Below are 4,808 nucleotides of genomic sequence, written 5' to 3'. Positions count from 1 at the left end.
TTGAAATTCCAGCATTTAAGAAATGCAATTTCGAAATTTGATTAATAAAATAAAGAAAAATATATTTTGAAAATTATTTAAATTTAGTTGAAAAAATAAATTTCAACTAAAAATAATTTTCTATTTAATTAAATGTCATGAAAAGGAAATATTTAAGTATGATTATAAAAATCAACTTAGATATTTAATTTTTAAATTAATTAAATGTATTAAATTCAAGAAATAAATAATTAAGTGTAGAGAAGGCTTAATTATTAATCTCTAGTTTAATACTAGGAAAAATATACTTAAAATAAATTGTACCAAAATTAATTAATAAATAATTAATTTCACAATGTATAATATTTCCTATTTAATATTAGAAATAATAAGTAGTCTAGAAATAACTATCTAGAAAATATCTTATTTGACTAACACTACTACAAAAAGGAGTATTTTCGTCGGTTTTTAAGTGACATATAAAGATTTTGCGTCGGTCTACAAAACCGACGTGTAAGCCGCAGACGCAAATAGTTTTTTATTTGCGACGTTTCTAAAGTGACGCAAAAAAAAATTTTCGTCATTTTAAAACCGACACAAAATATACAATGTTCTTTATAACATTTTGTGTCAGTTTGGAAGTGACGCAAAAAAAGTTTGTGTCATTTCAAAACCGTCACAAAAAACTTATATCGTCGGTTCTTACATGTTGCATAACTTGTTGAAATACTTTTTTTTTTCACCTATTGCGTCGGTTATAAAATGAAGCATAAATGTAGGTAAGGAAAAATTGCAGATTTCCATACAATTTTCCCTACCTGCATTTTTTCAGATTTTAGAATGGTTTTATATAATAGTAAAAATATAATAAAAAAAATTAAAATAACGATAATAAAACTTATATAAAATTTTTATAATTAGTAATCAACTATATGATTGTTAATGATAAAATTAACCATTAACTAATTACATAATACTAAAATTGTTAATAGAAAGAATCCTAAAATTTATATTTCATATATAATTAAAATAAAAGTTGTATTCCCTACACATAACTATGTACTCATTCCATCTCAAAAAAAAACTATGTACTCATTCATCCAATATATAAGGCTTCATGAACTGGCTCATAATCATGTATTTCGTTTATCTTCTCATTGCTGCAAGTCTTGTTATTGTTTGAACTGTACAAACAAAGATAGATAACATTGAATCTACACAATTGAGCAAAGATAGATAAGCATGATTGAATCTCTACTTAGATAAAACATATATAATGCTTAGAGAGGATATATAATTAATAAGTTTACATCTTAATCAATATTTATAAGAGAGAAAATTTATCTACTTAGTTGAAAAAGATTATAACATACAAGAGCCATGTGAGTGTAGAACATAATGGAATGGTAAATAGTTGTAGTATTTTTCTAATAATATGAATGGTCTATTTGGACACGCCATTAACAATTGGACTTAGCCCATTGAACCTCAAACACTCTATAATCCAATAACTAAGCCCAATTCTACATAAAGTCCAGTTATGCATATAGTGAGTATAGAATATGATCTTTTAGTTTGGTGTCGCTGGTTGGATTTTCTTAATTCTCTAGAACTACTGGTTCAACCATAGTTAGTAGTAAAGATAGAATTGGAGAAGGTGCTCTTATAATTTTGGTAGAAATATAAAGTAATGTGATATGATGTGAATATAAAAGGAATATGACATAACCTTTAATTTATAAATATATATATATGTCTATATTTAAAATAGAGATATTTATATGGAGTTCATAACATTCAAGGTACTTAATTAGTTACTTTGTTCTTATTCAACTGAACACAATCAATAAGCAAAGATAGAAAAGAGACTCAAAAGCACAATATTTTGACTCATATCAACCTTAATCTATATATAAATATATATATATATATATATTAGAATAAAGTTATTAACTGAGGAGGGGGTTGAGTCCCAAGTAAGTACCAACTATCAAAATCATCCAAAACTTGATTTTTACACAAAGAATATAACAAAAGTAGACAGTAATCACATCAGACTAGATCATTGTCTTCTTAGATAAAGCTAAGACTGATGAACATTTTTCAAATATAATGAAAGAACAATATTTATTTTATAAAATGATTAATGGTTGAGTTGTAACAATAAAATCTGAAGCACATATCATCGATCCTCTCGTTAAAAGTTGTTTCTCTTAAATATTGTTGCTCACTCCCTAATTATAACTCCCAAAGATACATAAGCTCATATCATAGAAAAACAGTAAAAAAAAGAACTAGGAAACCCAAGAAATATGAGAAAAATAGAGAAATGGTCTTTGACAAGTTTGATTAAATTTTAATGCTTTAATTAAGTACCACTGACTTACCATGCATGCAGAAGTCATTAAAAGTCAAGACTAATCCCAGCGAAAAGAATAAGCCTGCTATGTTGCTTGAACATAATAAAGTGTATATATATAGGTGATTATGTTCCCATAATCCACATCCATTGACTATTAATTCTACTCTTAACTATAAATATTTTTTCTTTCTAGCAATCCAAATAGATGACTATATCCAAATAAGAAAAACGCTATACCCAAATAAGAAAAATAAGAAAATTAAATGTGGTAGTAGCCAATAACCACATCAAAATATTGGAACTCAACTTTTCTTAGAAAACTGAGACTAGGCTAATCCTTAGGCTCAATTATCACGTGTTGCATCCACTAAACATTAGACTGATGGAGTATTTTCACAAATAGATAAAAACCATTTTTTATCATATAATACCTACAAATCAACTTGGTTGGTAGGTGGGTCATGTTTACAGAAAACACAAAACAATATATTTGTAAAGATTAATCACATATTCTAATATGTAATTCCCATTTCATAAAAAAAAATTATTTTTCTAATTGCAAGCTGCAACAATTCATGAACTTGTTACAATTCTATCCTCACCAAGAGCTTTCATGTATACCCAAAGAAAAAAAAATCCATGAAACAGTAAAACAAAGACTATACAAAATTCTCAAAGCTAAAAGAGATGTCAAAATGAAAGTGATTCTTCTATTTAAATGATGAAAGGCTTAAATACCTCAAGGACTCAAGTTTTTTCAGCTTCAAAAGATATTGTCTTCTTAAAAAGGAGTCTTACAGAATTGAATTGAAGCAATGTCTCATTAAAAGCTTTCACTTCTTTCTATCCATGACTCACTATACTTAGTCAAATTCTTTGCTCACCAAAAGCTCCACAAACCACCACAACCATTTAATGTTTCACACTTTACATTACTCCTTTTCTTTACTTTTAAAATTTACCCATTTCTTTGGTTTTATTATTTTCTTTTCGAAGTTTTTATGAAAGGTGTAAAATGCTTCTCACAAAAGGGCATATTGCATTTTCTGAGAAAAGAAACTAAAAGGTTAAACCGATACAGACCCAAAACATATCAAATTTCCCAAAATGATTTTAATTTCTTGATTAAGAAAGTAAGAAAAATTAAAAATCCACATGAAACCAACATAGAGAACTTGATTCTGCGTTTATATATACATATATATACATATGTATCAACTTCCCCAAATTGAATCATACACTAATTCAAATCAAAACACTTAATAATTCTTAGCACATGAAAAAAGACTCACCTTAGGACTCATGAGAACAAGTTGCCTCCTTTTTCAAAGGTCCAGGGAAGAAGATGAAATCGATCTCGGAAGAGGGCCTAACGAAGAGAAATCTGACAGAGAGACAAAAAATTATATGAGATTCATAGAAAATAGAAAAGAAAGAAGAGAAAGGGAGAAAGACGCGAGACTTACCGAGTTGGGATTTTCGTCGAATCTCGACGGGCTTTCCTCAAATCTTGTTAGATTTCCATCGAATGTGGTTGCGGTTGGGCGGAGATGGGGTTGGGACAGAAGATGAGGAGGGTGGAGGACAAAGAAGGAGGCTGGGATGAGGAGGACAAAGCAGAGGAGGAGGCTTAGAATCGAGGTTGAAGACAAAGTGAGAAGTGCTTTACTTGAGTTGGGGTTAAAGAAAATCGTTGAAGACAAAGTGATGAGATTAGCGTCATTGGACAATTGAAGCTATAGTTTTTAGCGTAGGTTTTAGAATGAAGGGAAGAAGGTTAGCGAGCCTTTTTAACAGACACTAAAAACAATTACTTTTTTTTTTTAAAAAAAAAAAATTCCCTATTAGTGTCGGGTGTTGTATTAGCGTCTAATAAGTAACCGACGCTAAATAATAATTTTTTGCGTCGATTCAGAAGTGACGCCCAAATGTTCCCTTACACTATTCACGTCGGTCAACGCAATGAACAGTAGCGTTGACCGACGTAAATAGTATTTTTTGTAGTAGTGTAAGTATCTTTTCCACAAAATTTGAAAAAAAAATATCTAATTTAAGTTGTATTAGAAAAAATCTAGAACTTAAATATTTTCAAATTTAAATTTAATTAAATATCGAAAATTAAGTTGTAACCACTTAATTTGAAAATATTCCATTTTAAGTTAACATTCGAAAAGATATTAACTTAAAAAATATCTAAAGAATCTTAATAACCAATGCCTAAAATTCCTCAACTTAATTTTGAAAATTGAAATCCAAAAGATATTCAGATTTAAGTTGGTTAGTTGTAGATAACTAAATTTCAATTTAAATAGGAATATTTAATGAAAAATTTAAATTAAGCTTCAAAAAGAATCTAGATGGTTATAATTCTATATTTAATTAAATACAAGAAAATACATATAGTTTAGCTTAGAATAAAAAATTCTTTAAACTATAATTTTCTTAAATTAATTTCAAAATAAATGAA

General features: G+C 28.0%; 1 long non-coding RNA gene across 2 annotated transcripts; it reads right to left on the bottom strand.

The window, feature by feature from the left end:
- Window positions 1-877: 877 nt before the first annotated feature.
- On the bottom strand, window positions 878-4,110 carry LOC115708191 (uncharacterized). Of its 2 annotated transcripts, none has more exons than XR_009686972.1 (3): window positions 3,808-4,110; window positions 3,634-3,725; window positions 878-1,193 (listed from the first exon to the last, which is right to left on the bottom strand). It is a non-coding gene; the product is annotated as an uncharacterized LOC115708191 (long non-coding RNA). The 2 variants fall into 2 exon arrangements; XR_004009836.2 differs by having other exon boundaries at window positions 878-1,163; window positions 3,808-4,109.
- Window positions 4,111-4,808: the final 698 nt, after the last annotated feature.

The sequence above is a fragment of the Cannabis sativa genome, chromosome 3 (genome assembly GCF_029168945.1).
Source record: "Cannabis sativa cultivar Pink pepper isolate KNU-18-1 chromosome 3, ASM2916894v1, whole genome shotgun sequence".
Taxonomy (NCBI): Eukaryota; Viridiplantae; Streptophyta; class Magnoliopsida; order Rosales; family Cannabaceae; genus Cannabis; species Cannabis sativa.
This window is presented reverse-complemented; position numbering and strand designations above follow the sequence as displayed.